Raw genomic sequence first — 25,875 nt, forward strand, 5'->3', positions numbered from 1 at the left:
GGAAGATTACTTCTTAAAACACAAAACTCAGGTTTTACTCCTTTAGAGCACTGATGAATTTCTGATTATTCTAGGCTAAACAGTTTTGTTGATTAGTATGCTACTGTAAGTGTTCTTAGCATTATTTCCCTTTAGTATGACTTTGTTTTAACCATTCAGGAAAAAAAGTGTATGTCTCTAGCTCTCTGTGTACATTCCATTGAAATCCACCTAACTTGATCCAAAGAGATCTGATACTTGAAAGAAGTGATTCTCAATTTTTTCCCCATGGAGGACAGAACCAAATAAAAATAAGCACCTCTTTCTACTCTTCTCCAGAGTAGTCATCTATAAAGATAAAACTGTAAACAGTTTTCCAAACTTATGGTTTCCAGTGGGGAAGGGATGAGGAGGGGTAAATTGGGAGATTGGGATTGACATATATACTACTGTATATAAGTGTGTTAGTCGCTCAATCGTGTCCAACTCTTTGCAACCTCATGGACTATAGCCCACCAGGCTCCTCTGTCTGTGGAATTCTCCAGGCAAGGATACTGGGGTGGTTTGCCATTTCCTCCTCCAACTGTATATAAAATAGATAAGTAATAAGGACCTACTGTATAGCACAGGGAACTCTTCTCAATACTCCATAATGACCTATATGGGAAAAATATCTAGAAAAGAAGTGAATATATGTGTAACTGATTTACTTCGCTGTATAGCAGAAACTAACACAACATTGTATATCAACTGTATTCCATAAAAAATTTTTTTAAACTATAAACAATTTTCAGTAAGTGATACACAGTTCTTGCCATAGCTGTGACTCTTCTTTCCTCCAATTGACAGAAAAAATGAAGAAATATAGACTAATATGCTTTACCACAGCTGTCCCTGAGTACCAAAGTAATTGACACGTGTATACCTGTGGCAGATTCATGCTGATATATGACAAAACCAATACAATATTGTAAAGTTAAAAAAAAAAAAATTTGTAGTGGACCAGTGCTCTAGCCCCACAGATATATATTAACTTATGAAGACCCAAAATAGTAAACTGAAAGCACATTTATGATCTTATATTTTGTATTATTAATATTATTTTGATGCATTTTCAAAACAGACTTCAGTTCAAATCCTGGCCCCACCACTTCTTACCTATGATTAAGTGTCAGGAAGACCACAGAGCAGAATCTTCAGTTTCTGCTGAAGATAGAAACTGCACATTGTGTAGCTCCCTAAATTCAGATTTTTTTTTAAAAGTCACATTGACTTGTGAGTACTGGGAACCCCTCCAAGTAGCTCTACAGGTCTGGACACCTTTACTTCTTCGTACTCAGCTCCTGGCTTAACCTTGGTGTGTGATTTACAAAAAATGCTTAATATTACAATCTCATATACTTTCTGTATTTTTCAGGATGAGAAAATATGATAAGGATATGATTTTTAAGATTTTCTCTTTTCACTAGTTTTAAGCATTTTGATTATTACATGCTTTTAGTATTTCTCTTCCCTCATTGCAGGCAGACTCTTTACCATCTGAGCCACCAGGGAAGCCCCGTATTTCTCAGCCTTAGCACTGTTGATGTTTTAGGCAGGGTAACTGATTTTTGTGAGGGCTGTCCTTTCCATTATAGGATGTTTAGCAGCGTTCCTGGCCTCTGCGCATTAGATGCCAGTCATGCACACTCCCCCACCCAGTTGTTGCAAACAAAAATGTCTTTGTCAAATGTCCCCAGAGGAGTAGGAATGGGGAGGAATAATCCCTGTTTGAGAACCGCTGATGTAGTTTTTAGCAGGGCTGTTTGGTTTTCGTTTCATTATGTACCTCTGTATAGTGTTCTTGTGTTGCTTGTCTTGGGATTCTTTGAGTTTTGGGGTCTGTGGGTTTATAGTTTTCATCAAATTTGGAAAAATTTCAGCTATTTCACCAAATACTTTTCTTTGAGGACTTCAATTGCACCTGCATTTTCCTTATATCAACCATGTAATGTTTGTAGTTTACTATCTTCATTTTACAGATGAGGAAATTGAGGCATACAAAACAATTAAAAACTTGCAATAAATGCTGGAGAGGGTGTGGAGAAAAGCGAACCCTCTTACACTGTTGGTGGGAATGCAAACTAGTACAGCCACTATGGAGAACTGTGTGGAGATTGCTTAAAAAACTGGAAATAGAACTGCCATACGACCCAGCAATCCCACTGCTGGGCATACACACTGAGGAAACCAGAAGGGAAAGAGACACGTGTACCCCAATGTTCATCGCAGCACTGTTTATAATAGCCAGGACATGGAAGCAACCTAGATGCCCATCAGCAGATGAACGGATAAGAAAGCTATGGTACATATACACAATGGAGTATTATTCAGCCATTAAAAAGAATACATTTGAATCAGTTCTAATGAGGTGGATGAAACTGGAGCCTATTATACAGAGTGAAGTAAGCCAGAAAGAAAAACACCAGTACAGTATACTAACATATATATATGGAATTTAGAAAGATGGTAACGATAACCCTGTATGCGAGACAGCAAAAGAGACATAGATGTATAGAACAGTCTTTTAGACTCTGTGGGAGAGGGTGAGGATGGGATGATTTGGGAGAATGGCATTGAAACATCTATATTATCATACGTGAAACGAATCGCCAGTCCAGATTTGATTCATAATCCAGGGTGCTTGGGGCTGGTGCACTGGGATGACCCAGAGGGATGGTACAGGGAGGGAGGTGGGAGGGGGGTTCAGGATTGGGAACACGTGTACACCTTTGGTGGATTCATGTCAATGTATGGCAAAACCCATACAATATTGTAAAGTAATTAGCCTCCAATTAAAATAAATAAATTTATATTAAAAAAAAAAAACTTGCCTCAAGTCCCACAGTAAGAAAATGATTTAGGGCTTGAACCCAGGCCACTCCAGCACATGGGCTTCTGTCACTTGGCTTTACTGCTGTGGTCACATTTTCAGCAGTGATAAGCTACCATAGTGCCTCTTCTTTCTCTAAAACTGAACTGTGGAAAGACTGGTCATAAACTCTCCTGTAGATAATGGGCAGTTCAGGCATTCTTAAAATCTGTATGTTTTGCACTGCATTGTTTACTTTATTTAACACATCATGGAGGGAAATATGCCACAGAAATGACATTGAGATCAGTTATTTCCCACGTCCTAATTGCTGCTAGAACGATAAGTGAGGCATTCAGTGAATCCACCTTTTTGTGAATAACAAGGAATCGTTACATCTAAATACACTTCTTGCAAGGTCGTCAGGCAAAAGGAAATGCAATCCTTTATTTTTTTTTTTTTTTATTTAGAGAATACTTTATTAGTTTCTGTAATCAAACACATGTAGATAAGACCTTACATATTTAATACAGTGTGTTACCCCTGTACAAATGGAAAAAATTATGTTTAACGTTTCTAGACCAATATGGCTGTTAATTTCTGTACAATGCCAACCCAACACGGTACAACTGGGATACTTTTTCCAAAGTTGACAGCACAGCTAAAGTTTCCAAAATTCAAATTATATATATATATGTATATATATATAGATTTATTTATTTATATAAAAAGACCAATAGCAGTATGTTATGCATCAATAGCAGCAACAGCTTTTCCAAGTTCTGCAGTCATCTGAACAAAATTATAGAGACATCCAGCACACTCCATTAAAAAAAAAAAAAAGTTAAAAAACAAAACCTCAGAAAACAGCTAAGTTCTGTTACTGTTGTGGTACCTGGCACCATTTTTTGATTACGTTTCTCAATCATCATCTGGAAAGAAAACATTCTAGAATAACGTCATTAAAAACAGATCTGATAAAGCACAGTCACTACTACATATCATAAAGCAGGTAGAAGATATTTTACATTCACAGAGGTATGATACAGTACTGTCCTACATCTATAATACCATCTTTCTAAATTCCATATACATGCGTTAGTATACTGTATTTATGTTTTTCCTTCTGGCTTACTTCACTCTGTATAATAGTCTCCAGTTTCATCCACCTCATTAGAACTGATTCAAATGTATTCTTTTTAATGGCTGAGTAATACTCCATTGTGTATATGTACCACAGCTTTCTTATCCATTCATCTGCTGATGGACATCTAGGTTGCTTCCATGTCCTGGCTATTATAAACAGTGCTGCAATGAACATTGGGGTACACGTGTCTCTTTCCCTTCTGGTTTCCTCAGTGTGTATGCCCAGCAGTGGGATTGCTGGATCATAAGGCAGTTCTATTTCCAGTTTTTTTAAGGAATCTCACACTGTTCTCCATAGTGGCTGTACTAATTTGCATTCCCACCAACAGTATAAGAGGGTTCCCTTTTCTCCACACCCTCTCCAGCATTTATTATTTGTAGACTTTTGGATCGCAGCCATTCTGACTGGTGTGAAATGGTACCTCATAGTGGTTTTGATTTGCATTTCTCTGATAAAGAGTGATGTTGAACATCTTTTCAAGTGTTTGTTAGCCATCTGTATGTCTTCTTTGGAGAAATGTCTATTTAGATCTTTGGCCCATTTTTTGATTGGGTCATTTATTTTTCTGGAGTTGAGCTGTAGGAGTTGCTTGTATATTTTTGAGATTAGTTGTTTGTCGGTTTGCTTCATTTGCTATTATTTTCTCCCATTCTGAAGGCTGTCTTTTCACCTTGCTAATAGTTTCCTTTGATGTGCAGAAGCTTTTAAGTTTAATTAGGTCCCATTTGTTTATTTTTGCTTTTATTTCCAATATTCTGGGAGGTGGGTCATAGAGGATCCTGCTGTGATGTATGTCAGAGAGTGTTTTGCCTATGTTCTCCTCTAGGAGTTTTATAGTTTCTGGTCTTATGTTGAGATCTTTAATCCATTTTGAGTTTATTTTTGTATATGGTGTTAGAAAGTGTTCTAGTTTCATTCTTTAACAAGTGGTTGACCAGATTTCCCAGCACCACTTGTTAAAGAGATTGTCTTTAATCCACTGTATATTCTTGCCTCCTTTGTCAAAGATAAGGTGTCCATATGTGCGTGGATTTATCTCTGGGCTTTCTATTTTGTTCCATTGATCTATATTTCTGTCTTTGTGCCAGTACCATACTGTCTTGATAACTGTGGCTTTGTAGTAGAGCCTGAAGTCAGGTAGGTTGATTCCTCCAGTTCCATTTTTCTTTCTCAAGATCGCTTTTTGGCTATACGAGGTTTTTGTATTTCCATACAAATTGTGAAATTATTTGTTCTAGCTCTGTGAAGAATGCTGTTGGTAGCTTGATAGGGATTGCATTGAATCTATAAATTGCTTTGGGTAGTATACTCATTTTCACTATATTGATTCTTCCAATCCATGAACATGGTATATTTCTCCATCTATTAGTGTCCTCTTTGATTTCTTTCACCAGTGTTTTATAGTTTTCTATATATAGGTCTTTAGTTTCTTTAGGTAGATATATTCCTAAGTATTTTTATTCTCTTCGTTGCAATGGTGAATGGAATTGTTTCCTTAATTTCTCTTTCTGTTTTCTCATTATTAGTGTATAGGAATGCAAAGGGATTTCTGTGTGTTGATTTTATATCCTGCAACTTTACTATAATCATTGATTAGTTCTAGTAATTTTCTGTGGAGTCTTTAGGGTTTTCTATGTAGAGGATCATGTCATCTGCAAATAGTGAGAGTTTTACTTCTTCTTTTTCCAATTTGATTCCTTTTATTTCTTTTTTCTGCTCTGATTGCTGTAGCCAAAACTTCCAAAACTATGTTGAATAGTAATGGTGAAAGTGGGCACCCTTGTTTTGTTCCTGACTTTAGAGGAAATGCTTTCAATTTTTCACCATTGAGGATAATGTTTGCTGTGGGTTTGTCATATATAGCTTTTATTATGTTGAGGTATGTTCCTTCTATTCCTGCTTTCTGAGAGTTTTTATCATAAATGGGTGTTGAATTTTGTCAAAGGCTTTCTCTGCATCTATTGAGATAATCATATGGTTTTTGTTTTTCAATTTGTTAATGTGGTGTATTACATTGATTGATTTTATGGATATTGAAGAATCCTTGCATCCCTGGGATAAAGCCCACTTGGTCATGGTGTATGATCTTTTTAATGTGTTGTTGGATTCTGATTGCTAGAATTTTGTTTAGGATTTTTGCATCTATGTTCATCAGTGATATTGGCCTATAGTTTTTTTTTTTTGTGGCATCTTTGTCAGGTTTTGGTATTAGGGTGATGGTGGCCTCATAGAATGAGTTTGGAAGTTTACCTTCCTCTGCAATTTTCTGGAAGAGTTTGAGCAGGATAGGTGTTAGCTCTTCTCTAAATTTTTGGTAGAATTCAGCTGTGAAGCCGTCTGGACCTGGGCTTTTGTTTGCTGGAAGATTTTTGATTACAGTTTCAATTTCCATGCTTGTGATGGGTCTGTTAAGGTTTTCTATTTCTTCCTGGTCGAGTTTTGGAAAGTTGTACTTTTCTAAGAATTTGTCCATTTCTTCCTCGTTGTCCATTTTATTGGCATATAATTGTTGATAATAGTCTCTTATGATCCTTTGTATTTCTATGTTGTCTGTTGTGATCTCTCCACTGTCATTTCTAATTTTATTGATTTGGTTTTTCTCCTTTGTTTCTTGATGAGTCTGGCTAATGGTTTGTCAATTTTATTTATCCTTTCAAAGAACCAGCTTTTGGCTTTGTTGATTTTTGCTATGGTCTCTTTTGTTTCTTTTGCATTTATTTCTGCTCTAATTTTTAAGATTTCTTTCCTCTACTAACCCTGGGGTTCTTCATTTCTTCCTTTTCTAGTTGTTTGAGGTGTAGAGTTAGGTTATTTATTTGACTTTTTCTTGTTTCTTGAGGTGTGCCTGTATTGCTATGAACTTTCCCTTAGGACTGCTTTTACTGTGTCCCACAGGTTTTGGGTTGTTGTGTTTTCATTTTCATTCGTTTCTATGCAAATTTTGATTTCTTTTTGATTTCTTCTGTGATTTGTTGGTTATTCAGCAGCGTGTTGTTCAGCCTCCATATGTTGGAATTTTTAATAGTTTTTCTCCTGTAATTGAGATCTAATCTTACTGCATTGTGGTCAGAAAAGATGCTTGGAATGATTTCTATTTTTTTGAATTTACCAAGGCTAGCTTTATGGCCCAGGATGTGATCTATCCTGGAGAAGGTTCCATGTGCGCTTGAGAAAAAGGTGAAATTCATTGTTTTGGGATGAAATGTCCTATAGATATCAATTAGGTCTAACTGGTCTATTGTATTGTTTAAAGTTTGTGTTTCCTTATTAATTTTCTGTTTAGTTGATCTATCCATAGGTGTGAGTGGGGTATTAAAGTCTCCCACTATTATTGTGTTATTGTTAATTTCTCCTTTCATACTTGTTAGCATTTGTCTTACATACTGTGGTGCTCCCGTGTTGGGTGCATATATAATTGTTATATCTTCTTCTTGGATTGATCCTTTGATCATTATGTAGTGACCTTCTTTGTCTCTTTTCACAGCCTTTGTTTTAAAGTCTATTTTATCTGATATGAGTATTGCTACTCCTGCTTTCTTTTGGTCCCTATTTGCATGGAAAATCTTTTCCAGCCCTTCACTTTCAGTCTGTATGTGTCCCCTGTTTTGAGGTGGGTCTCCTGTAGACAACATATGTAGGGGTCTTGTTTTTGTATCCATTCAGCCAGTCTTTGTCTTTTGGTTGGGGCATTCAACCCATTTACGTTTAAGGTAATTACTGATAAGTATGATCCGTTGCCATTTACTTTATTGTTTGGGGTTCAATTTATACACCATTTTTTGTGTTTCCTGTCTAGAGAATATCCTTTAGTATTTGTTGTAGAGCTGGTTTGGTGGTGCAGAATTCTCTCAGCTTTTGCTTATCTGAGAAGCTTTTGATTTCTCCTTCATACTTGAATGAAATCCTTGCTGGGTACAATAATCTGGGCTGTAGGTTATTTTCTTTCATCATTTTAAGTATGTCTTGCCATTCCCTCCTGGCTTGAAGAGTTTCTATTGAAAGATCAGCTGTTATCCTTATGGGAATTCCCTTGTGTGTTATTTGTTGTTTTTCCCTTGCTGCTTTTAATATTTGTTCTTTGTGTTTGATCTTTGTTAATTTGAGTAATATGTGTCTTGGGGTGTTTATGGGCCTTGGGTTTATCCTGTTTGGGATTCTCTGGGTTTCTTGGACTTGGGTGATTATTTCCTTCCAGTTTAGGAAGTTTTCAACTATTATCTCCTCAAGTAAGTATTTTCTCATGGTCTTTCTTTTTGTCTCTTCTTCTTCTGGAACCCCTATGATTCAATGTTGTAGCGTTTAATATTGTCCTGGAGGTCTCTGAGATTGTCCTCATTTCTTTTAATTGTTTTTTTCTTTTATTCTCTCTGATTCATTTATTTCTACCATTCTATCTTCTAATTCACTAATCCTATCTTCTGCCTCTGTTATTCTACTATTTGTTGCCTCCAGAGTGTTTTTAATTTCATTTATTGCATTATTCATTGTATATTGACTCTTTTTTATTTCTTCTAGGTCCTTGTTAAACCTTTCTTGCATCTTCTCAATCCTTGTCTCCAAGCTATTTATCTGTGATTCCATTTTAATTTCTAGATTTTGGATCAATTTCACTATCATTATTCGAATTCTTTATCAGGTAGATTCCCTATCTCTTTCCTCTTTTGTTTGGTTTGGTGGGCATTTATCCTGTTCCTTTATCTGCTGGCTATTCCTCTGTCTCTTCATCTTGTTTAAATTGCTGAGTATGGGGTGTCCTTTCTGTATTCTGGCAGTTTGTGGAGTTCTCTTTATTGTGGCTATTCCTCACTGTGTGTGGGTTTGTACAGGTGGCTTGTCAAGGTTTCCTGGTTAGGGAAGCTTGTGTCAGTGTTCTGATGGGTGGAACTGTATTTCTTCTCTTTGTTCAGTCGCTGTGGGGAGGGAGGGAGGGATGCTGCAAGCAAATAACACTGGCGTGCGCCGCAGTGCCTCAGCCACACTGGGTCTGCCCCCGCTCACTGCGTGTAGCCTCCTGCCCACACTGCTCGGGCTCTAGGTTGTTCCGCCGGGAACAATCCAAGGCTGGCCCTGGGTTGCATGTACCTCCCAGGTCCAAGCCGCTCAGGTTCAGGCACTCGAATAGTCCTCAGAGGCGCAGACTCAGTTGGGCCTGAGTATTGTGCTCTTCCCAGGTCCGAGCAGCTCAAGTGATGAGGTGTTTGGCGGCGCCAATGCTGCGACTTATCGCCTCCCCGCCACTTTCGGTTATCTGGGCGCAAAACGGCGCACCTTCTTAGGCAGATGTTAGCGCCCAGACCCCAAGAAGTTTTAGTTAGCAAAGAAGCCTGCTTACAGTTTTATAGATAATGTCTCTCTGGGGCTGCGATTGCCCCCTTCCAGCTCTGGCTGCCTATCACCGGAGGGGGAAGGTCTGCAGCCGGCTATCTCTGTTCAATTCTTTGTTCCGTGCACGGGCCTGGCGGTCTTAGGTTGGGGCTGGCTTTTCGCGTAGTAGATATCCCACAGTCTGGTTTGTTAGCCCAAATTATTTCGCTCAGATAGTGCTCAGGGTATTCAGGCCAGATTCTTACTCTAAGCGATGCAGCCCGCGCTGCGCCTCCCTGCCCAGCCCCCGCTTGTTAATCGAAATGCAATCCTTTAAACACCAAAAGCTTTGCTAAGGAGTAGCTTGGGCCTTGGAGAATACGTTAGCGTATTTATTCATCTGTTACTCTAATGAACAACATGGACCATTCTTCAGATTTCTAATGGAAAACCAGCTAGAGCAATGTGAACAGCATAACCCATATAATACAAGACTGTTGTATTTCTAATTATCTGGGTTTTTTTTTTTTTCAAAATTAATAGAATCAGTGGTGTTCAAGAATTTGCTATCAATTTTAGAAGTTTCATTTTTTAGCTAAACAAGAATTTTTTTGACTCACACCCAGAATAACAACCAATTTGGCAGCAATATCTTGTGCTTATAATAAGCAGTGACATAAATTTCTCACTCTTCTCTGTATGTACTTTGGATAATGGGTGCCTTCTCTGGCCAGCCTAAAATTTTAAATACCTTTTATCCTGTCATACACACACACTTACACATACACATCTCCTAAATCCCTCTTTTGCTCTCTTTTTTCTCCTTGGCATTTGTCATGATTTCACATTCTATATCAGTTTAGTTTTGTTCAGTCACTCAGTCGTGTCCAACTCTTTGTGACCCCATGGACTGCAGCACGCCAGGCTTCTCTGTCCATCACCAACTCCCAGAGCTTACTCAAACTCATGTCCATTGAGTCAGTGATGCCATCCAACCATCTCATCTTCTGTTGTCCCCTTCTCGTGCCTTCAGTCTTTCCCAGCATCAAGGTCTTTTCCAGTGAGTCAGTTCTTCTCATCAGGTGCCAGAATATTGGAGTTTCAGCTTCAGCATCAGTCCTTCCAATGAATATTCAGGACTGATTTCCTTTAGGACTGACTGGTTGGATCTCCTTGCAGTCCAAGGGAGTCTCTTTGCAGTCCAAGGCACTCTCAAGAGTCTTCTCCAACAACACAGTTCAAAAGCATCAATTCTTGGATGCTCAGCCTTCTTTATAGTCCAACTCTCACATCCATACATGACTACTGGAAAAACCATAGCTTTGACTAGACAGACCTTTGTTGGCAAAGTAACATCTCTGCTTTTTAATATGCTGTTTAGGTTGGTCATAGCTTTTCTTCTAAGGAGCAAGTGTCTTTTAATTTCACATTCTATATAATTGATTTATTTTCTTTCCTAAAAAATTATATGAGTTTCAGGTGTTCAGCATTATAATTCAAAATCTTATATACACTACAAAGTGATCACTATTACAAGTCTAGTTATCATCCGTCACCATGTATAATTAACCCGCTTTACCTATTTCACCTACCCTTCAACCCCTTTCCCCTCTGGTAACCTCTAGTATGTTCTCTCTGAATTTCATTTTGCTTTTTTTTAGATTCCACATGTGAATGAAATAATTTGATATTTGTCTTACTCCATCTGAATTACTTCACTTAGCATAATACCCTCAAGGTCCAAGGTTGTCACAAGTGGCAAGATTTTACCTTCCTTTATGACTGAGTTATGTTCCATTTTGTGTGTGTGTGTGTGTGTGTGCGCATGCATGTATGTATACCACATCTTCTTTATCCATTCATCCATCAGTGGACACGTAGGTTGTTTCTGTGGCTTGGCCATTGTGAATAATGCTGCATTGAACATAGGGATACCCTTATCTTTTAAAATTAGTATTTTTGTGTTCTCCAGATAAATACCCAGAAGTGGATAATTGATATATCTTCTTTATTGTCCATCTTCCTACCTAGAATGTAACTGCTTGACAGTGAGCATAGGTTTGTAATGATTATTTGTTATAGATTTGTAGTGATATTAATTACAAACTTATCTACTATATATAAAGCATTGTGGCAAAGTAACAAAGCAAGGATTGTTTTTTTTTCAGTCTTCTCTGAAATGAAGTTTGTAAAACAGAAGACTCTACTGTTTATATCCTGAGTTGAGAACAGTTCTTTTAGCTGTTGATGTCCTCAGTCCACATCCAGTACCAGTGGAGTGAGGAAAATATGTTTTTAAGCTAACCTACTTCTAAATGAAGAAATATAATTATATGAGAAATATAATTATAAGCTTTCTTATAATTCAGAATTAAATTATTTGTATCCCCCTCTTACCCTAATTTATAGATTTTATTGTTTCATACTTTATCTGTCTGATGAGGTTTGATGGATTAACTTGAACAATTGTCAAACATGAGCCATAGCATCTGTATTAAGTGGAATACTAAGTATTTACTAAATAACTGCTCACTGATAAAATAAATTTAGATTCATTCCAGGCATGATAAAGACTAATAATTATTATTATTATTATTAAATAATTTCCAAAGAGGCTTTGATCCTTAAACTAGGTTAACTGAAATTGAATGAGAATGCCAAAGCATGGTTTATTAATGGCTTAGTACTCTGGACTCACCACCTACATTAGCTGGTGGTCTTAAATCCTGTAATTGAAGTCAGAGACTTATAACTTGATATAAAGAAAAGTCATCTAGATTTATCTAGAATGCTATATATTATTTATTGATTTGGATCATTCATAGCTAATACTAAGATTCACTACATTATCATAACATAACTTAGAATCTGGATCTTGGCCATTGACAGGTTGAAATATTTACATATGTTCCTTGTGTTCATATATTTTCTAAATAAAGTTATTGACGCTGTGGGCTATCTAGACCCATGTTTTAGATAGCTTATGGAGGCAATAATAAAATGATCAAAAGTGGATTATTTGTAAGCAATCTTACTATGCACTATTAATCTTTGAAAAGCCACCAGAAAAATCAAAAGCAAGAACTGGTACAATGTGTTCAGTACCTAAGAGGAGACATAATGAAAATCAGGCATAAGTCAATATGTTCTGCTTTTGATTTCTTCTTTAGATTTGGAGGAATTAGTGGAGAAATTTAATTAAGTGGGTTTTCACTATAGGAGAATTTGACTTACTAACAGTTATCCCCATTGTGATGCATCTTTCTCACAAATATACAAACCTTTTGGGAAATTACAGCATCATTCAAGTGAAAGCTTATAATATTTTATTTCTCTTGCTATATTGAAGTCAAGAACTGATCACAGTGTATGTGACTTGGAGGTAGTAATATTGATCAGTGCCATTCTGGCTAATGAAAATGTTATAGAAGTTATATCTCAAAATAAGTTTTTCAGGTTGAGTGATCTGTTGGAAAATATGGGCACAGCAACATACTGAAATCTATTAACAAATCTTTTTTATTGCCATATTATAGTTAGAGAAGTTATAGAGAAAATTTGGTTTAACTATTTTCTGTGCTTCTCAATCAGCAAAAACAAAATGGGGAGCTGACTGTGGCTCAGATCATGAACTCCTTATTGCCAAATTCAGATGTAATTTGAAGAAAATAGGGAAAACCACTAGACCATTCAGGTATGACCTAAATCAAATCCCTTACAATTAGATCTGAAAGACAGAGTACCTAAAGAACTATGGGCAGAGGTTTGTGACATTATACAGGAGGCAGTGATCAAGACCATCCCCAAGAAAAAGAAATGGAAAAAGACAAAATGGTTGTCTGAGGAGGCCTTACAAATAGCTATGAAAAGAAGAGAAGCTAAAGGCAAAGGAGGAAAGGAAAGATATACTCATTTGAATGCAGAGTTCCAAAGAATAGCAAGGAGAGATAAAGAAAGCCTTCCTCAGTGATCAGTGCAAAGAAATAGAGGAAAACAGTAGAATGGGAAAGACTAGAGATCTCTTAAAGAAAATTCGAGATACCAGGGAACATTTCATGCAAAGATGGACACAATAAAAGACAGAAATGGTATGGACTTAACAAAAGCTAAAGATATTAAGAAGAGGTGGCAAGAATACATGGAAGAACTATACAAAAAAGATCTTCATGACCCAGATAACCATGATGGTGTGATCACTCACCTACAGCCAGACATCCTGGAATCCAAAGTCAAGTGGGCCTTAGGAAGCATCACTGTGAACAAAGTTAGTGGAAGTGATGGAATTCCAATTGAGCTATTTCAAATCCTAAAAGATGATGCTGTGAAAGTGCTGCCCTCAGTATGCCAGCAATTTTGGAAAACTCAGCAGTGGCCACAGGACTGGGAAAGGTGTTTTCATTCCAGTCCCAAAGAAGGGCAATGCCAAAGAATGTTCAAACTACCACACGACTACACTTATCTCACAGGCCAGCAAAGTAATGCTCAAAGTTCTTCAAGCCAGGCTTCAACAGTACATGAATCGTGAACTTCCAGATGTTCAACCTGGGTTTAGAAAAGGCAGAGGAACCAGAGATCAAATTGCCAACATCTGTTGGATCATAGAAAAAGCAAGAGAGTTCCAGAAAAATATCTACTTCTGCTTTATTGATTATGCCAAAGCCTTTGTGTAGATCACAACAAACTGTGGAAAATTCTTCAAGAGATGGGAATACCAGACCACCTTACTTGCCTGCTGAGAAATCTGTATACAGGTCAAGAAGTAACAGTTAGAACTGGACATGAACAACGGACTGGTTCCACATTGGGAAAGGCTGTATATTGTCACCCTGCTTATTTTAACTTAATAGAAGAGTACATAACGCGAAATGCCAGGCTGGATGAAGTGCAAGCTGGAATCAAGATTGCTGGGAGAAATATCAATAACCTCAGATATGCAGATGACACCACCCTTGTGGCAGAAAGTGAAAAGGAACTAAAAAGCCTCTTGATGAAAGTGAAAGAGGAGAGTGAAAAAGTTGGCTTAAAACTCAGCGTTCAAAAAATTAAGTTCATGGCATCTGATCCCATCACTTCATGGCAAATAGATGGTAAAACAATGGAAATAGTGACAGACTCTATTTTCTTGAGCTCCAAAATCACAGCAAATGGTGACTGTAGCCATGAGATTAAAAGACGTTTGTTCCTTGGAAAAAAAGCTGTGACCAACCTAGACAGCGTATTAAAGAGCAGAGATATTACTTTGCCAACAAAGGTCTGTCTGGTCAAAGCTATGGTTTTTCCAGTGGTCATGTATGGATGTGAGAGTTGAACTATAAAGAAAGCTGAGCCCCAAATAATTGATGCTTTAGAACTGTGGTGTTGGAGAAGACTTTTGAGAGTCCCTTGGACTGCAAGGAGATCCAACCAGTCAAATCCTAAAGGAACTCAGTCCTGAATATTCATTGGAAGGACTGATGCTGAAACTGAAACTCCAATACTTTGGCCACCTAATGTGAAGAACTGACTCATTGGGAATGACCCTGATGCTGGGAAAGACTGAAGGCGGGAAGAGAAGGGGACGACAGAGGATGAGATGGTTGGATGGCGTCACTGACTTGATGGACATGAGTTTGAGCAAGCTCCAGGGGTTGGTGATGGACAGACAAGCCTGGCGTGATGTAGGGTCACAAAGAGTCACACACGACTGACGACTGAACTGAACTGACTGATGCTTCTCAGGTGGCTCAGTGGTAAAGAATCTGCCTGCCAGTGCAGGTGACATGGGTTCAGTCCCTGAATCAGGAAGATCCCCTGGAGAAGGAAATGGTAACCCATTCCAGTATTCTTGCCTGGAAAATCCGATGTACCTGGTGAGCAAAAGAGTCGGACATGACTTAGCAACTGGGTACGAGCACATGTAATTTTTATGTCTCAGGATTTTCTGTTGTTGCCTAATTGTCCTTATGAAGGGTAAAACAAAGAAGAAAATGGTTGATCTTATTCAGTGTTGTTTTACCCTATAAAAAGTGCTTAGAACTTCAGAAATACTCATTAGCATGCTGTTAGGCCAAAAGTGCCTCACTGTGTTGTTTACCAGTAACTTCTTTCTCTAGCATAGCCCTTCTTATGGTTAATTCATTGATTTTATAATAGTACAGCTTCTGTCAAAACAATAAAATAATGCATTTAAGTATATCAAATATTTATGATGTTAAGTTCATTTTGAACCAGATGTACTTGAAAATATTATGTCATTTCAGTAGACCCTGTTGTTACAGAAAGTTGAAGCATTTACATCTTTGTATCAACAACCACAAAACAATTTTAGTTCACATTAGCAAAAAATAAGTGGTGTTTGTATTTAGCTCTCTCAAGTCTCCTTGTGACTTTACTAGATTAAATTTTTTCATTTGCAAAAGCAAAGTTTATCCCTTGAGAACAATGCTTGAGATTTGTTCTGAGGGTTCATAAAGCCAAGGGGAGAACAGAGACTAAAGTAGTAAATTGTGACTTACAATAAAGATAAGATCTAAATGTGTTTTGACTGTGTCTTGAGAAAGATTTTATAATTTTATACCCATGAGGAAATCAGTTATTAGCCTTTTCATATTCGTGTTTTATTTAAATTGATCCATTTTCATGTTTTGAAAATTCTATTCTAAAAATTCTAATATTATCTTAAAATCTTATGGAAATCTGATTGAGATCGCAGGATTTCTAGAGAGCTCTGCCCTTTCAGTACAGATAGTCAAATGGGCCTGTTTTCTAAAAAGAATATTGAGTGAGGTGATCAGGAGTATTTTCTGTATGCTCTATGAGCTGGTGCCACCACTCAAATTATTGTTTGCATAGACTTTGTTCTCTCTTGAACGGCTTGTGTGGGCCTGTAAAGCTTTCTGCCTCTTTTCCCATGGAGCCGCTTTTTATGATATATGAGATTCATATATAGGAGCTCTGAAAGAGAGAAAAGAAAGAGGTCTGCCCTTGTTTTTCCATCTCTGCTCCTTAGGACCTTGGGAGCAAAGGCCTAACAAGGGAAGGCTTCCTTCCGCTTTAGATCTCATTTATCAATGGGAGAAAATTCCTGGAGCAAGAAAAGTAAAACTCCAATATAGCTAAATTCTCTGCCTTCTAGAAAGTACCCTAACCTGTCACATTGTTTCTTCTTCTCCCTTCACTCTTCACATCAGAATTTTCTCCTATATCTCAGCTAAGATTCTAGTTGTTTTAAAAATCAGAATTAAAAAAATTTTTTTACATTGAATTGTGAATGAATTATGATTCCTTGTAACAGCTCCAGAGGTATTTGTTAATTTGAAAAACTCTCTAATTAATGCAAGTTTAGACAGTGGTTATGGTATCACTGAATAATATCTTGAAATTAGGAACTCTGCTGTGTGGCTTTGTATCCCCAAAGTACCTAACACAGCATCCTACTAATAGTAATCATTCCAAAAATATTTCAGTGAAAGAATATTTGGGATGTGACTTCTCCGGGTCTCTTCTAGGTAGAAAGGAGACAAAACCACCTATCCATCTCTATACCTTTGATTACAGTGTCAAATAGACCTCAGTTTACCCTCCTGCCAGAGTCTTCCCTTCATTTCCCAAGAACAGATTATAGAAACTTCCCCTCTTGTACTTCACCTACCTTCTGTTCTGTCTTCCTCCACCTCTGCTGTGTCTTGTTTTTGTTCTGTTGATGGTTGGCGTGGCTCTGTAGATTTCAGCCCTCAGCAATTTATGTTGTGTAAAATATTTACTATGGCCTGTGAGCCCCACTTTTTCATATTTTTGCCTCCTAGAAGCTGGACTGAAATCAAGTGTATCTGTCCTTTCTGTATATCTGACTTTTCCCTAAAACCCACAACTTAATAGTGTTTGGTTATGCTTAGGCTTCATCATGTGTTGCTTACCTATTTCTGGAACAGCTTTGGAAAATGCTCATTTGTTTTGCTGAAGAATTTGAGGGTGCGAAAATGAAACCAGGGCAAGAAATAGTGGTTGTCATGGACTGATTTGCCTAATCACTATCGCTTTTGGAGAAGGTATCCAGCCCAGTATCTGGCTCATAACAAGTACTCCGTGTATATTTGTTGGCTAAGTATCTAAGAATTTTTCTGAATAGTTACTTTAGTATACATACTAAAATTTTATATTGCTCCAAGTACCCTTAGCCTCCTGCCTAGTATTTAAAACTGGTTTAAAATAATAGTTAATCTCTATACACAGTGAAAGCTAGAAAATTAATTAGAATAGCAAATTTTTTTCTATTTGGACACTAAACTGAAAAAATAGCTTTTTATGTGACACCAAACTAAGTCACATGTACAGAGGATCCTTCAGAATGAGCATAAATTAAGTATCAAATATCAAATCTCTTTATTAAAGCAGCTAATTATAAGCACATATGCATTAAGTTGTATCTTGGCGTAAATTGTCACTTTGGCTATTGAGCACAAGGAGTGGAATGAAACCACATAGAATGAAATAAATGTCAAGCAGATGATTATATTTTTTAGATCTAAGAAGGTGGGGTGGGGAATCTATCACCCAGGTGTATGTAATTTGGCCATAAAAATAGCAACATGCATTTGAAGAAAATATATTTCTGGAGAAGGATGTGACCTTAATAAAAAGGTAAAGCACTGGCATGCCCTAGAATCTACTTCCCAGAAACTCTTGGGGAATCAAAGGTTTTTGACATCTCTGGCATTTAATACTCTTCCTGTAGCACAACTGTCAAGTAACAGTGTTAAGGAAGATCTATTTAAATGCAAGACTGTTTCTGGCAGCCCTCTGAAGGTCATCTAGCAACTGAGGCAGAGATACAGTGTAAAAACGGGTTATATACCTTGAAGTAGGAACAGTTGCTATTTCTTTTCTTCAGGTGTGAAATTTTATTTAAAGAGTTATGTAGATAGATAATCTAGATAGATAGATATATAGAATCAGGGCTGAAATGTATTTTCAAGAAAAGATGTAAATGGAAGAAGAGCAATAGTTAGACGGAAGTGTCTGAACAGCTAAAGCCTTGCTGAACAAATTCAGAAACATTTCACAGTCTTATGAAGTTTTTAATCTCAGGTTTTTGACAGGTAGTGTTTCATATTATTTAGAAAACCTTGCCACTTGACATGACATAAATCACACTGAGACACAATAAAGAATAAAGAACTCTCTCTGTAGCCATTGCAGAGTCTATGTGTAAGGGTGGTAAGCTCATAGTAACATCTCTTGTAGTTTCTTTCATTATTTTAGGATTTTCACATAAAAGCAATATGAATTTTAAGTTTTAAGAATATACATTAAATTTCTAAGTGTTTTTTTTTTCCTTGTGGTCAGAATCTGTTAAAGTAGAAACCAGGGTTTTCCAATTAGTGCTGCTAAAAAGAGCGTCGTAACTCCCTTCCTCCTACCCCATGTTCTTGGGGTCCTGTGGCTGATTATAGACTTGTAAATGAAAGGTTATGGGTTTGTCTAGGAGATGTACAAACTGTAGGCATTGAAGCTGTACCTTGCATACCGGGCAGCTCTACCACCCAATCTATGCTACAGTTAAACTAGCTTAGACTTGGGCTTAGTCTTCCAAACTACATGAGGTGAATGAAGTCTTTCCTAAACTAAGATGACTCTCAAAAGTCTAAAGAAATCCAAGAAACTGGGATAAAGATTAATGTTGATTACCTCTTATGAAGGGGCAATTAGTTGTTCCTGCTCTCATTGACAGACAAATCCATAGTGTACCCAAAGCTATTTGTGCATCAGAGTTAACTATTGGAATAACACTTAAATTTAATTGACTAGATAGTGAAAATATAAAATATTAACATGCCTTTTTAGAATCTTGGCAGTGTTTCTCAGACATTTTCATAAGTGCTTACCCTCTGGCCCAGCAGTTACATTTCTGCAAGTTTAGGTTAATAAAATGACACATGTGTAATGATACTGTCAGAAAATAAATTGGGAAGAATTCAAATATCAAACAGATGGCTGAACAAATTACAATAAATCTATGCAATGAAATTCAGTACAGCACTTTGTATATGTAATGCAGAGATTTATTAGCATAGAAAACTGCTCACAATATACTGATGAGTCAGAACGTACATACTTCATGATTCCATTTTGGGAAAAGAAGAGTGTGTGTGTTTGTGTTTTGAGTTGTGTGTGTATTTTTTTAAATAGTCTGAATATTTTCATTTCTGATGTCAGCAAATCCTGTCATACCTACTTTGAAATAATCCAGAATCCCACCATAAAATCACATCATTCCTCTGCTTTAAATTCCCCAGAGGCTTCCAGTCTCTCTCAGATTTTAATCTCAAAGTAAAAGCCAAAGTCTTTACAGTGGCCTACAAGGTCCTATGTGCCCTCGCCACCACCATCCCTTTCAAGGAAAACACAGATATTAGTGGGCACTAGAATTCAACCCACCCCAGTGTTCTTGCCTGGAGAATCCCAGGGACGGGGGAGCCTGGTGGGCTGCCGTCTATGGGGTCGCACAGAGTCGGTCACAACTGAGGGGACTTAGTAGCAGCAGCAGAATTCGCTATGCTTTTTTTCCTTTCTCCCTTTTTCTTCTTTTAGCCGTTTTACTTTTTCTTTTAGACTCCGTGGGAAAAAGGATAGCTATTAGGGCCATTAGCGCCACCTGGGAAGCCCTGGAAAAAAGTATAGCTACTCTAATTATTGCTAATAAATAACAGTTAAGGATGTTTGGGATGATAGGCATAATTTATTAATCTTCTCTAATGATTCTAAAATTTTTCCTTTTTGAAAACATCTCTTAAAATTAATTAAGTTTTATATTGAAAGCTTGTCTTTCACATGTCTAGGTTGACTGGGACTATAGAATTCCAAAGTTTATTTTACTGGCACTTTAGTGTACAGAAGTAAAAAAAGAAAAGATGTTAGATTCTTTTAGTGAAAAAATGTAGAGAATTAGAGTACAGTTAAATGTATTTATGTACCTGGAATTCCTCCATGGGTCAAATACGTTGGATATCTAATCTGTTATTTAGGACCAAATTAGATACATTAAATCCGTGAAGCTCCTAGACAATTATATAATTAGCTACAGTCTTTCTGTGTCATTTGTCACAGAGTTGCTGGTAAGCTAAGGAAATATGAATCTTTAAGATAAAGAGAGTATTAAATGCCTCACATTAAGAAAAACAATGATGCAAAGTCTCGCCTTATAAAGCAGTTAAGTTAAACCATAATTATTTTCTCCAGAGAAGAAGTCACTGTTAATATTTCCTTCAATAGTTTCTTTTCAACTATAGTCTTAATGTAAAGTAATATATAACTGTTTGATGGTAATGAGAAGAAATTGTTTCATATACTTTGAATAACAATAATAAATCATATGTTGGGACTTGTTGCAAATAGTGCATAATTCAACTTGTTTCACCAACCAGAGGTAAAAATATTCAAAGCAGTTTTATCCTAACACCATTATTCTCACAGATGGAGTCACCTGTCTTCTTTTTTTTTCTATTTAAAATATTAAATTATTTCCATTCAAACTACAGTACAACTTGAAGAAAACAGAGCTTTGAATGTTTAATAAGCATTTTATAAATGACCCTTGATATGCAGTTAGTAGTTAGCACTTTTTAATAGAATTTTTAAAAACTAACATCAGTGAAAACTGCATATTGAACCTTTTGGCTAGAGTGTATTACTTTTTTTTTGGCTATGTGATGCAGCTTGTGGGGTGTTAGTTTCCCAGCCGAGGATAGAACCTAAATCCTTGGCAGTGGGAGCGCAAAGTCCTAATTAATCACTGGACTGCCGGGGAATTCCCTAAAGCCTAATTCTTTCTTAGAATAACTGAAGTGAGGTAGTTAGGGCCTTAATTATTATACTCACTGTGTTAGTTGGAGAACTGAAATTAGAGAAGTTGTCATGTGTTCAACGTATTTACGAATACTGCTTGGGAAAATCCTCTCTATTATGGAACTGAGAGCTCTTTTCACTAAGATAATAGTTTGTAAGAGGGTTGCCAAATTTAGCAAGTAAGTGTACAGAATACAAATTGAATTTTAATTTCAAATAAACAACAGCTAATTTTAAAGTTTAAATATATACTACTCTCTACTTAAAAATCACAGTCCACAAAAACATTAGGAGGTCTGCAGAGTCCATTTATGGATTTCTTGGTGAGGAGGGAAGGTATGCAAGGTTCAGAGTTTCCTCATCCCTTTCCCTATCCAATCAGAAAGGCTATATGCTTTTAAATAAGATTTTTTTTAGATGAAAATTCTAAGTCATAAAAAAGGAGTTGAATAAAAAAAATCTTAATGCTAGAAGACTTCTTGACTTCACTGTCTGACAAGAAGTTTGATATGCAAAAATGAGAGTTTTAACAGAAGTAAGTGTATAAATTTGCTAAGAATCAAATGAAACCTACAATTTACAATTTTAAAGCAATTATCTCTGCTAATTCGAAAAGAAAATGAATTGTAACCAGAAGGTGTATCTTTTATATGTTTACATTTAATTGTAACCAGGGAGAAACATATTTTATAAAGCGTCTATATTGGAATTGATCAGGAGATATGTATATATACAGATACACATGTGATATTATATGTCACATTCATTTTAGGGTATATATCTATAGATATTTATATACATCCTTTGTGTGTATGATATAGGATGTACCTAAATAAGAATAAAAATTATAAGATATCATACTCTGTATATAGAAGTATGGCTGTTTGAATAAAGGAAAATCTATTTTCCAAAATAGAGGGTTCTATCACAACCTTCAGAACAAAACTTAAGTTGCCTAAATTTTAAAAAGAAATCTGTTTGGGTTCACCTACTGCATATTAGCAGCATAAACCATATATTGTCTTCTACTTATTCCTAAAACTTCAAGAAATTTATTTTTAATTCCTAGAAAAACAGCAGAAGTAGTAAAGATCTTTATCTGAAATCAGAGTAAATTATATCTTGGTAGTTTAGGCAGACTGTAAATAGTGTTTTCCTTTGGGCTAATCTGATTGGCCTCCACTTTCACTTTCATCAAGAGGCTTTTGAGTTCCTCTTCACTTTCTGCCATAAGGGTGTTGTCTTATGGCAGGGTGCATATCTGAGGTTATTGATATTTCTCCCAGCAATCTTATTCCAGCCCAGCGTTTCTCATGATGTACTCTGCATATAAGTTAAATAAGCAGGGTGACAATATACAGCCTTGACGTACTCCTTTTCCTATTTGGAACCAGTCTGTTGTTCCATGTCCAGTTCTAACTGTTGCTTCCTGACCTGCATACAGGTTTCTCAAGAGGCAGGTCAGGTGGTCTGGTATTCCCATCTCTTTCAGAATTTTCCACAGTTTATTGTGATCCACACAGTCAAAGGCTTTGGCATAGTCAATAAAGCAGAAATAGATGTTTTTCTGGAACTCTCTTGCTTTTTCCATGATCTAGCAGATGTTGGCAATTTGATCTCTGGTTCCTCTGCCTTTTCTAAAACCAGCTTGAATATCTGGAAGTTCACGGTTCACGTATTGCTGAAGCCTGAAAGTGAAGAGGAACTAAAAAAAAGCCTCTTGATGAAAGTGAAAGTGGAGAGTGAAAAAGTTGGCTTAAAGCTCAACATTCAGAAAACGAAGATCATGGCATCCGGTCCCATCACTTCATGGGAAATAGATGGGGAAACAGTGGAAACAGTGTCAGACTTTATTTTTGGGGGGCTCCAAAATCACTGCAGATGGTGACCCCAGCCATGAAATTAAAAGACGCTTACTCCTTGGAAGGAAAGTTATGACCAACCTGATAGCATATTGAAAAGCAGAGACATTACTTTGCCAACAAAGGTCCGTCTAGTCAAAGCTATGGTTTTTCCAGTGGTCATGTATGGATGTGAGAGTTGGACTGTGAAGAAAGCTGAGTGCCGAAGAATTGATGCTTTTGAACTGTGGTGTTGGAGAAGACTCTTGACTCCCTTGGACTGCAAGGAGATCCAACCAGTCCATTCTGAAGGAGAACAGCCCTGGGATTTCTTTGGAAGGAAACATGCTAAAGCTGAAACTCCAGTACTTTGGCCACCTCATGCGAAGAGTTGACTCATTGGAAAAGACTCTGATGCTGGGAGGGATTAGGGGCAGGAGAAGAAGGGGACAACAGAGGATGAGATGGCTGGATTGCATCACTGACTCGATGGACGTGAGTCTGAGTGAACTCTGAGAGTTGGTGATGGACAGGGAGGCCTGGTGTGCTGCAATTCATGGGGTCGCAAAGAGTCAGACAGGACTGAGCGACTGAACTGATTGGCCTATGCACCATCAGTAACGCTGTTTAAAAGTGGATTCATTTCAGTATATGAAATAATATAGTGATTCTTGTTTATATTACCAAAACTGAAAGTGTTAGGCATTCAGTCGTATCAGAGTCTTTGCAACCCCATGAACTGTAGCCCTCCAGGCTCCTCTATCCATGGAATTCTCCACGCAAGAATACTGGAGTGGGTACCCAATGCCTTCTCCAGGGTATCTTCCCAACCCAGGTACCAAACCTGGGTCTCCTGCATTGCAGGCAGATTCTTTACCTTCTGAGCCACCAGAGAAGCCCCTTTTGTGTTATAATGGCAGCACTATCTATTCATTTTCATAAAACTATTTCATGTTGGATAGAAAGAGATAAATAGGCAACCATGAATGCAGGGGCAAAAGTGGGATATGTTTAATACTTATAGGTGTTTATGAGGAGGAGAGATTCAAAAAGAAAGAGAGGGTCAGACAGGAGGCTTGGAGTGGTACTATATATCATAAAGAAGCGTCTGTCTCCAGATGCGATGCAATATATGCAGTCTCTTTCCGGGACAGTTTCTGAGCAGCTGCTTTCCTGAGGCTGAGAATCCAGGTCTCTGAAGTTCCCTTTCCAATTCTTGATCTCAAGAAAATAAGAGACTGAGAAAAAGAGAAAATGTAGAGAAAATTGCCACAGATGACAGTAATGACTGTCAGCTACTGAGCCCTTTGAGCTCACTGCTTCTGTAGGTGGTGGGTGAGGCCCTCTTGGATCCTGGCTCTGCAGTTTTGCTTTATGAGCGTCCAGATTTTGCACATTTCTTTTTCTGAACTGGGTCTAGAAACCTGCCAGAGTTGGACTGGGTCTGATTTAAAACCCCAATTGGGTCCATTGCCAGACTCACCTGTCTTAAAGTTTGTGCTGAATTTATCAGGAACTCTTCCCTGGCCTTTTATAAACTAACCCAGCTCATCTTTCTGTTTTGTGCTTGGCTCCGTGGGCTTTCCAGCAGTGGAACATTAGTTGGTACATAGGGCTTCTTTCTTCCCTGGGTTCTTTCCGCAGATGGAAGCCCTTAGATCTGTACCAAGACAAATTGAGAGGAAAATATTGGTCTTTGGTGAAATGTCAAGGGAAAATGTATTTCTTCGTCCAAAAAAAATTACTTTTTTCCCTTTGTTGTGCAAAGGGAACACTAACACACATATTGCTAGTACTGTGTAGCTAAACATAATTTAAGATTAGGTCTAGTGGGGAAACTCACAGGCAGAAAAGCAGCAAAATTACCCAGTCCCCATCCACATGCTGTTTAGCAGAAGAAAGTTCTTAGTTGGATCATACACAGCTGAAGCACATCAGGGAGAGGGCTCTAAGGAGAGATGGCTGCCTCCCTTCCTCCACCCACCCCGACTCTCTATAATAATTGGGATGAGAGGCAGAGAACATCCAGGAGCTGTGTGATAACAGGAGCATCCTGGTTGACAAAGTGGTCTTGTTAGAAAGAGGGAGGTTCCATTCCACAGGTAGCATCAGCCTTTCTTTCATTGAGCTAATTCAGATCTACGAAGCCAGCTTTTTGCTAAGCCATGAAAGGAATATCTCTCTTTTCACCCTTCCTTTCAAAAAACAAAGTTTCCTTTCTCAACAAATTTAAGGTCAAAAAAATTTTGAATCCTCAGATTCAATGAATTCACACTAATTATAAATGACCTATAAATTCCTATAATAGTTCTAGAAATATTTTCAAGAAAATTCTGACAAAACCATTATATTCCCTAAATGGTGAAGTCCATGCAGTGGACATGGTGGTAGTAATAAAATCTTTGAAAATAGGGATATAACCTGGTGTGAAATCTCAGAAATTTCTTTAAAGATAAATGGACACCCAGAAGTGAATTCACTGGAATGAGGGTCCCACTTGATGATGTCACAAAGATGATGGAAAAGGAGACCCCAGCCTCCATCCTTCCACAAAGATCAGCAGTCAACTATCTACAAACAAAACTAGATCTGGGAGAGCTCTGGAGTTAACGTAAGAAACTTCCTGAAGACAGTAGAACAAATAATTTGAGAATATCCACATAAAAAGGAAGGAAAAACAGCTCCACTTAACTGCATCTTCCCAATCACACAAAGGACTTGCTTCAGTTTCATCCTTGCCAGAAACCAGCAAAACTGAAACATTGAGGAGATGGCTAGGAATAAGAAAGAATTGCAAGGATACAAGTATAAGCCATGCAGTGGGAGTGACCAGCTTGCCAGACACATGCTCTGTAGAAGACTCCAGCACGTTTCCCCACTAAACAAACCAATGGCCAGCACAACTGTCATAGACTTCTGCAGATTTCACA

General features: G+C 37.4%; 1 protein-coding gene across 2 annotated transcripts in view; it reads left to right on the forward strand.

Moving 5' to 3' along the window:
• MICU1 (mitochondrial calcium uptake 1) overlaps nt 1-25,875 on the forward strand; it is a 227,940-nt gene that overhangs the window by 97,028 nt on the left and 105,037 nt on the right. The gene's annotated exons all lie outside the window — the stretch shown is intronic.

This window comes from Bos mutus, chromosome 28 (genome assembly GCF_027580195.1).
Source record: "Bos mutus isolate GX-2022 chromosome 28, NWIPB_WYAK_1.1, whole genome shotgun sequence".
In the NCBI taxonomy this organism is placed as follows: Eukaryota; Metazoa; Chordata; class Mammalia; order Artiodactyla; family Bovidae; genus Bos; species Bos mutus.